This window comes from Zootoca vivipara, chromosome 2 (assembly GCF_965207765.1).
Source record: "Zootoca vivipara chromosome 2, rZooViv2.hap1.1, whole genome shotgun sequence".
Classification (NCBI taxonomy): domain Eukaryota; kingdom Metazoa; phylum Chordata; class Lepidosauria; order Squamata; family Lacertidae; genus Zootoca; species Zootoca vivipara.
Window position 1 is genome coordinate 59,668,746 of NC_142584.1, and position 9,816 is coordinate 59,678,561.

The 9,816-nt window shown below is 45.1% G+C and overlaps 1 protein-coding gene across 1 annotated transcript in view; it reads right to left on the minus strand.

Annotated features, from left to right (window-relative positions):
- The window catches only part of PDGFRB (platelet derived growth factor receptor beta), a 75,920-nt gene extending 66,720 nt beyond the window's left edge, over positions 1-9,200 (minus strand). The window contains exon 1 of the mRNA XM_035105655.3: positions 8,428-9,200. The gene's annotated coding sequence lies outside the window, so the exon portion shown is untranslated. The remainder of the gene's footprint in view (positions 1-8,427) is intronic.
- Positions 9,201-9,816: the final 616 nt, after the last annotated feature.

The following is a 9,816-nucleotide window of genomic DNA, read 5'->3' on the forward strand; positions in this document are numbered from 1 at the left end:
GCAGCCCTACATAGTGCTTCCAGAATACATACCTATTCCTTCAGAGGGAATGCAACCCCATCCAGAAGAGGTAGCTGACCTTTGCCCTGGGAAGTAGAACCACTGGTTGCAGGACCTCTGTCACATTCAGTTTCAGTTTATCAGCCCTCATCCAGGCCTGCACTGCATGCAGACACTGGCCCAGTCCTGATTCAGATATCACAGCAAAACAGAACTGGGTCTCATATTGATGACACAAATCTCCTAGTACACAATCCCAACAACTACGTATAGCTATTAAACAGCATGGGAGTTCCCCATAGGCATCTGGTGTGCCATTGTGGGGACAGAATACTGGGCTAGATCGGGCTTTGGTCTGATCCGGCAGGGCTCTTCTCATGTACTTATATATACTTTGAGCATTTGAATCAAGATCTGATTTTTGGATCTCTGAGGACTGAAGAGTTAATGCCCTGGTTTCCCCATCTTGAAAGAATTCTTCTCCTAGCTGCAACTATGTATTGGAAAATTCCCAAGTTTGGAAGGGGGAAATCTGCAGTACTTTAAGAAAAAAGGGACAGAGCACAAACACACACACACACACTGCACAAGCCCCAGAGAAGCTGGTATTCTATTTTACAGCTTGTTGGAGGCAAAAATAAATGAATAAATCAGTACTGTGGAATTGAGGTGGCATCCAGCTTGCAAAGGGAGACTATGCCTTCAGAGAAAGAGGCTCAAGATGGTTTAGTTTCTCCTGGCCCTGATTCAGAGCAAACCACAAAGCAAACATACTTTCAGTATAAATAAGACAGTGTGTCTCGCCAGTTAAAGCAATTCAAACATGAATGTAGCAATTTAATTGGTGCCAATTGCTGTTTCTTGGTAGCATTAAGAATTTAGTCACAGCTCCTTAAAATACTGCAAACACCAAGAAAAAGAAGGTAGTGCTCAGAAAAGTGGCCCTGTACCAATGACTAGCCCTGTTGAGCTTGCAGTCTATCTTCTGACCATAGTTTTCTGCTAAACAAGCAGATACAGTACGTTTCTGAGCACAATTCAAAGTGTTGGTGCTGACCTTTAAAGCCCTAAACGGCCTTCGCCCAGCATACCTGAAGGAGCATCTCCACTCCCATTGTTCTGCCTGGACACTGAGGTCCAGTGCCAAGGGCCTTCTGGCGGTTCCCTTACTGACATAGCTGCCAAGTACCCCGTTTTTCCCGAGAAACCCCTATTTTTTCATACTGTTTCCCAGCGGTCCCCCGTATCTCTTCGTCTCCCGTTATTTCCCCTTATATTCTCCTGCCGGCGGCCATTTTTCCCCCTGATTTGCCCATCTATGGGCACCGAAAATGGCCAGCGCCGGCTTCGAAAGCCGCGTCTACGCATGTCCAGAAGTGCATAGACGCGACTTCCGGTGTCGGCGGCGGCCATTTTTTGTGCCCATAGATGGGCAGAGTGACACCGGAAGTTGCGTCTACGCACTTCCGGACATGCGTAGACACGACTTTCGAAGCTGGCGCCGGCCATTTTTGGTGCCCATAGATGGGCAAAGTGACACCGGAAGTTGCATCTACGCAACTTCCGGTGTCACACGGCTGCCAGTCCCGGATTCTGCAGTCCGGGACTTGGCAGGTATGCTTACTGCTAGAAGCCAAGTTACAGGGAACCAGGCAGAGGGCCTTCCCAGTAGTGGCACCTCCCATCAGATGTCAAAGAGAACAACAACTACCAGACTTTTAGAAGACATCTGAAGGCAGCCCTGTTCAGGGAAGCTTTTAATGTTTGACAGACTATTGTATTTTAATATTTTGTTGGAAGCCGCCCAGAGTGGCTGGGGAAACCCAGCCAGATGGGCAAGGTATAAATGTTGTTGTTGTTGTCATTATACTACAAGAAAGGCTTATCCAAGCATGGAACCCAGGTTATGGTGAGGTGTTGAAAAAATCAGCAACTAGTACCCATTCCATCCCACTGGAAACTTCTAGGATTATCTTCCAGGATTACTTTTCTCCTAGGAATAGCAATGTCCTATTCCCTGGATGATAGCCAGAAACTCAGGTCTTCTCTTTTAAAGCAGGTGCCATACACGGCTAAGCAAGCTAAGACATTGATCCAACAAGGGAGATGGAACCAGAATGGAAGGTGAATCTGGCCCTAGTGCCAGGGGCAAAGTAGGCAGCATACATGGGGATGGAGTGGAGTGCAGGGGGGAAGCTGTAGTGCTCAGAGAAGATTTGCGTTGTGTGGGGGGTACACAAAGGGAAGGGTTTCTTTGCATAAGGATAAATCCTTGCATTGATGTGACAAATTACTTGGATGCTGCCCTATGCAATCTTGTGGCCTTATTGTCCCATTACTTGCAAGATTATCCTCCATACATGTTCCTCAAGTATAATAATATTCAAAAGGGAAAATAGCACACATTCCTTCATTCATTGTTCCTTTGTCACTACTGTTTCCCTGTCCAATGGATGTTTCAGTTTGGTTTTCTCCTTTACCATCTCAGACCTTGCCAAAATATTATGCATTCTTGGAAAGAAGAAGAAAAAAGCCATCCATAAAATCTGTATTTGGCCCAATTGTGCATTTTGTGAAATGCACAACTTCTACTTTAGCTGTCAAGTGCAAACAAATATGACTTTAAAACAATATTATAAATGAGTGTATGTGTGTGTGGCTCTTGAGGATGAATTAGAATGGTGGGGCAATCCAGCCACATGGATGGGGTATTGTTGTTGTTGTTGTTGTTGTTGTTGTTGTTGTTGTTGTTGTTGTTGTTAGATTTGTATTGAAAACCTGCTTGTTAACATCACAATGTGAGATACAGATAATAAAATATATTTGAGAATTATGGCCCTGGGCTATTTTGAAATGTATTATGAATTTGACATTGTTCTTTAGATTGTTTGCTAAAGCACTGATCCTATGACTAGGCAGCTTCTGTGGCATTTTATTTTTAGATTTTTATGAATGCAAACTTTCACTACAAACACTGAGCAAATAGGACAGTTCTTTATTGGAGCAAATGATGTAAATAATGCTGATAGAAAACTTTTTTGAGTCATCCTGATCTCTTAGCCTTGTCCAGGAAATTTGAGGCAAGTAGAAGATAACTGCATTGTTAGGGTTATGTTTGCTTTCTATTCTGCTTTTTTTTCCCACAAAAAGATCAGTTATTGAAAATGTTCTTCCTTTGTTTGTAATGAAACTATTCTTTCCCTTGCTCTACAATTTTTTTCCAAACATGTCATGGGGCCACAGTGAGAGCAATCCATCTAGCTAGATGTTTCATTTTCATTTCATTTCATTTCACAAAATTCAAATACTGCTTGATTGTAATTAAAAAAAACCCTCTAAGCAGTTTACAACAAATAAAAAGAAAACATATTTGAAAGAAATATGGTTGTTTATTCATTCTAAACATTTGAATGCTATATTTCCACGATGGCTTCCACCCCCACCCCCCAAAACAAGCAGAAAATAGTGCCCAATTAAAAAAAAATGAACAGACTAGACAACAAGAATATATGTCCATGAAAATGGTATATCTTGCAACCTCACCCCCCAAAAAGGCCAGTGAGAAGGCACTATACACTTCTGGACAGAGTCCCCCCCCCCCATCGTCTTCAAGCAACTGATACAGAGGCTTTACTTCTAGTTGTGACAGTAGTTCACATGGAGCAGGGACACAAATCAAGGTCTGATTAGAAGACTGACATTGGAATGGAGCTTTATATCCCAGGAGCTTTGCTACCAGAGACCCCTGAACACATTTCAGCACTACTTCATCTTTGAACAGACATGTGTAAACAATAGACAGGATTCAAGTCCCCATGCCCACCCATAAGCATTTCAAATTATGCACAAGAGCTTTTGCAATGTGCTCTTCTAGCTACCAGCTTCTTGCACTATGCCAGATGTCTGGCTGGCGGTGGACTTTTAGAAATGGCTCTTTGGATTGCTTGGGGTCAGCAGCAAGGTTAGCAATGTGAGGAAGAGGAGAATAAGAGAACAGGCCTATGATTTATGAGTTCTACTAAGATATGTCTATCAATTGCAACAATTGTCACACTGATTTGGAGACTAAGCCATGTACTTAATTATGCCCTGTTCATCCACCAGTTCAAAAAAGCTCTCTAGAGCTGTTTCAGCACCTCATGAAACAATGCACAGCTCATGATGTCTCTATCAAAAATATTCTGTTTGGGATTTCTCTCTCTTTAAATGAAAGTAAACTCCCAGCACCATTTTGACTCCAACCTCTGCCTCACTTTTTTGAGTTGGAATAAGCAAACCCAAAATAATTCCAAAGATATAACAAAGCCTTCTTCCATTAAAACAGGGGTCTCCAAACTAAGGCCCGGGGGCCGGATGCGGCCCAATCGCCTTCTAAATCCGGCCCGCGAACGGTCTGGGAATCAGCATATTTTTACATGAGTAGAATGTGTCATTTTATTTAAAATGCATCTCTGGGTTATTTGTGGGGCATAGGAATTTGTTCATTCCCCCCCCCAAAAAAATATAGTCCGGCCCCCCCACAAGGTCTGAGGGACAGTGGACCGGCCCCCTGCTGAAAAAGTTTGCTGACCCCTGCATTAAAATCAATGAGAACATTCTGAGAAACTGTAACAGGACTAAAGGACACAAACTGCAATTCCCAGGTCACAGAGTCACAGCTTGCCCTGGATGTTTTGTGAAGGGGGTGGTGGTGTAGTGGGAACCACATGTCCTTTTACACCAGAGTCAAAGGAAATGGAAGAAGTCAATGGGACTACAGTATACAATCTATTCATTTGGGAAACAACTCTTGGAAACAAATAATTTTCTTCTTGTTGTGAAGAAAACACATCTGCATGGAGAAAAGTAATGTGTCAACTGTCCTATCACTCAACAATTGTGGCACATCCTGCAGTCATCATGGCAGAAAACAGTACTGCCACAGGGAATGTTTCTGGCCACATCTATTATCATGAGTTTTCCTATTACAGCTTGGGCATGTGGGTCAAGATGGTTCACATATAGAAGAAAAGCATTGTGCGAATGCTAATAAATAGCTAATAAATGCTAATAAGGTAAAGGGACCCCTGACCATTAGGTCCAGTCACGGACGACTCTGGGGTTGCGTCGCTCATCTTGCTTTGCTGGCTGAGGGAGCCGGCATACAGCTTCCGGGTCATGTGGCCAGCATGACTAAGCCGCTTCTGGCGAACCAGAGCAGCGCACGGAAACACCATTTACCTTCCCACCGGAAGCATTTTGATGTGCTTTCGAACTGCTAGGTGGCAGGAGCTGAGACCGAGCAACGGGAGCTGACCCCATTGCGGGGATTCGAACCGCCGACCTTCTGATCAGCAAGCCCGAGGCTCAGTGGTTTAACCCACAGCGCCACCCGCATCCCTAATAAATGCTAATAATGAATAAACAGCCCCACATCACACACAAATCCACATCCTAATATTTTGCGCTAATTAATCTGGAATAACTCATGTGCTGGAAGAGTGGGGTGAAACACCTTTTTATTTTTTAAAAAAGCCATTAAGTGTGAATATCTATTCCGATTTTCACTGCATTGTGCTGTCATTGCTGGCATTATTATTGTGATTGACAGCCATTGTCACAGATGGCACTATTATTTCTTGCTTTAAGTATATAGTCAGAGAAAAGTGGGATACAAGTTTTACAAACTAATGAATTAATGATGCAAGAACAAAATGGTACTGAATGTGCTGATACTATCATACAACAGCATATAGTGGTGGGCAGTTTTTCATTTGAAATGTGGCAAGCAGTTTTGAATTATTATTATTTTTTAAAGAAACTTTTTTAAAAAATGGTGCCATTTCTGAAGAGAGTGATAAACATGCTGAAACATTAATACTAGAGGCTGTTTCAGTACTTTGATCACTCAGGTCATCATCCAGAGATGTTGCTGCTATGCCTGAAGATCTGCTCTTTGAACAGATGTATAGGATTGTCTGTGATGGTTGTCCTTAAGTGTAAAATGGGAAACAGATGCTACAATCAGTTTTTCTCTCCATCCACAAAACTTGTGATAATCACTGTCAGTTGATAGTATATAGATTGATTGTGGGTTCTGATACAGCAAAAGTTTTGTGTATGCAAATATGTGTTAGTTGTGCATTTTTTGTCCATGCTACATACCTTTCACACAAGAAGTCCAATTTAAAATGCATCCACATGCATATCATTCATGGGCATACACATGGATTTTTCCAGGAGGGACAAATTAAATACTCCAAATGAATAAATAAACGTCCACAGGTAGGATCAGATGGGTTAACCATTTCTTGTAGCTCAGTTGACTGAGCAGCAATGAACTCTGGGTAGCCTTGGCGTCTGAGAAACTAATATTCCAGGTCTGGTTCTCTGTTGCTTCTCAACAGACAGGTTCATCAATGAATAGATCTGGCATCCCACCCACAGCTGAAACACTCACTTCTTTCACTGGCGCTCTTCATCTCCTCCAGCGCTCCCCATTTAGGATCCCCAGTAGCTAGTATTCAGAGATGTGCATCTCTATGCATGTAAATATATAATATGGGTAGTTGGCAAAACATATGCTGGGTCCTTAGCATGATGAGTAATATTAGCATACTTGCATGGTATTTTGTCAAGGGCACAGCACTGCTGGATGGGAATAGCCCAATCCAAGTGGATAGCTCAGTTGGTTAGAGTGTGGTGCTGATAACAGCAAAGTTGTAGGTTCGATCCCCACATGGGACAGCTCCATATCCTTACATCACAGGGAGTTGGACTAGAAACTAGATGGTCCTTATTGTCCCTTCCAAAATTATTTTTTAAGTAGAGCACCTCACCATATTGTTATGATTGTAACATTATAATGAAATGGCAGTGTAGGCACTCAAGAAAGTCACAACAGAAACTCTGCTTCCAGTAAGGATCACAATGAACGCCCTTATCAAACAGTGATAAGCATCTGTGGTAACAATAGTTGCAAATCGTCAGTCAATTTACTGATGCTCAGTAAAAACATAGCTTTTGGATTGTTGACTGTGAAAACAGTAAAAATGATCATGCCAAGCAGAAACAAGTTGCCTATCTACATCAGTGTTGGGTTGTAGAGATGTGCAATTGCAAATTATTAGAACTCTAGTCCAAACCTTCTTTTGAGTAACAATAGTATATGGCATACAGGTAATAGTGACATTTGGTGAAGCAATGGAAGTGCATAAAGATGAGGGCTCTCAGCCACTTCTGAAACATGCAGGCAAACTCTCTGCCAATGTAGGTAACATCAAACGCAGGAGTGTCCCTCCTTTCTACTTTGCTTAAGCTCTTTTAAAGTGTTTGGTGCTTTTGCTCTTGTGTGAAAGGGTATGTAAGAAATTTGTTTGCTATCTTTCCAGCAAGTAAACAAAGTATCCAAATCAGCACTTAACCATGTTTTGATTGTGCACTACTAGTCCAACTGACATCTGCTGACCCTCCCACCTACAAGTTTAGGGAGTTCCTGCTGATGGTGAGCTGCGACCCCTCTGCAACTCTTCAATGATAAACAGCTCTAACCCCAGACATGGGTTAGATTAGAATCTAATCTTTCAACAGACAAGTAGCCTGTTCTGATGCAAGACAGATGTTCCTTGTGGATGTTAGAGTGGCAGTGATGGAGAAAGATTCTCCTTCTCTGTCCAATCAATCCAACATCCACCCTAGGAAACTAAACTCCAAGAAGTTTTGAGCATCGGAAAGTTATTTTCACACATCAGGATCACAGGCATTCTCTTTCTGCTGCTTTTTTTTTATAAAAAAAAGACAGACCCAGTAATAGCACTTTGTGCATCCCATAGCTTAGAACTAGCTTAGATCCATTGCACAGATAGATGGGCAACGTACAGCACAGCGAGGGAAATGCCAGAGCACTGCTGCCTCTCGTTACCAGACCTTGCAAGAAGCAACAGGCTTCCTCCTCCCCACCCGGCTCTACTCTGGAGCCTGCAGGATGCTGAGAGCAGTTCGTCCATGGAGGGGCATCCCAGGAGTTTGGGGTGGGAAGGAGGAAGCTAGGCAAGGAGACAACCCCATTTCAATCCCCGGAACCGTCTTCATTGTGACGGCTAGGCTGAGGGGTTCAGCTCCTTTCCGGCCCTCTTGCAAGAGGCAGCCCCCCTGAAGCAGCAAAGGTGGCGGTGGGGAGGTCCTGCACAGCATCCCTTCTGTCCGGTGCCTTTGGAAAGCAGCGGAGAAAGAAATCGAGGGTGCCGAGAGATGCAGGCGAAGGATCCAGGCGTCTGCAAAGGAAACTAGCTGGGTTTGGCCTTTTGGAAACTTGTCATGGAGAAAAGGAACAAGGCTGCGGGCTCTCCACATCTGGATTTGTTAAAGGAGAGTTTCCATTCGCAGACTGGAAACGCGAAAAGGAGGCGAGCTGCTGGGAGTGGAGGAGAGAGACCGCTTAGCGCTTACCTTACTTCGCAGAGGGGGCAGGACGACTTTCGCCAAATCGCGCCCGGAACTTGCGGGGACTTTCACCTCTCTCTCCCTGCCCGCTTTCTCTTTTATCCTTCTTCCCCTGTTGCTTTGAGAGTACGCGACCCCAGCTTCCTTCGGCTGAGCTGCGCAGCCCTTTGCAGAGCCTGCGGGGAGGGAGAGTCGTCTGCAGCCCGGAGAGGCGGGACTGGGCGATGGTGGGGGTGGGGTGTCCCCGCTGTCCAGCGCGCCGGCTGCCTTGCTGGTGCCTCTAGCGCATTTTATTACCCACCAGAGCATTCGCCAACATCCAAGGCTGCGCGGCTTTCTCGCAGCTCCGGAGCCTCTTTTTCTATTTTCCTTCAGAACAACAATATGCCACGAATGGTGTGCGCGTGTGTTTGAACTTCTACTTGGCTCAAACTTTTTGGTCCACTCTCGCAATGAAAGACGTAGGGCAGGGGAATAAGGCTGAATCTATTTGCTGCTGTTCCTATCCGTCTCCCCCAAGGTGGGGTACGAGGAGAGACAGACACACACGAGCAGAACTTCAGTCGCCGAATTTGGGCGGGAGAGGGCGAGGGGAGCCTCTGGGAAAGCTCCAGGCGCCAAACAAAATAAAAACAAGAGGAACCAAAAGCGTGCGCGTTTTAATTCATGACTGGACTTTTAACGAATTAAACCGTGAAACTTCCCTCACACGCTCCTGTTTGTGTGTGCGTGTGAACGCGCCTCCTTTCGATTCTGGCCTCTCTCTCCCCTATGCGCCCCTCCCGCCTTTCCCCTCCTCTCTCTGCTCTCCCCTTTCTCAGGATATGAGGGGATGTTTAGAAAATCCGCTGCCCACGCCAGCCGCTGACTCATGTTTTTATTAAAGAAGAGAGGCCTGTGCCTTAAAATTGCCTCCACGTCTTAAAATCCCTGCGCGCGCCAGGCCTCCCCTGGCCCCCCTACCCCGCGCTCGCTGGCACCTAGCCTTCCCCGGGAAGGGCCGTGCGGGGCGGGGGTTTCTGACAGAAAGCGACCACGGTGGGCTTTGCCCAGTTCCTTATCGCCGAGATAACGTTTTGCTACAGGGCGGCTTTGTTTGCTGGGCGGAGCCGCTGTTTACAAGCTCCTTTGAAAGGCTTTTCTTTTTTTCTTTTTCTGCCGAACAATAGAGCTTGTGGAATGGTTCACAGGCCCGAGTGGGACTCATATGCTTCAGCATCGTCTGCTTCCCATTGATAGCGGGCCAAGAGGAGGCCGCTTAGCCATCCATCTTCAGGCCCCTTCGCAAATTAGCATACTGTGCGGTTCTCTTTTCTGATGGAGGCCTGGAGGCTGGAACCAAGACAATTTGGCATCTGAGGTGAACCAAAACATGGGAAGAAGGGGTGACTGAAC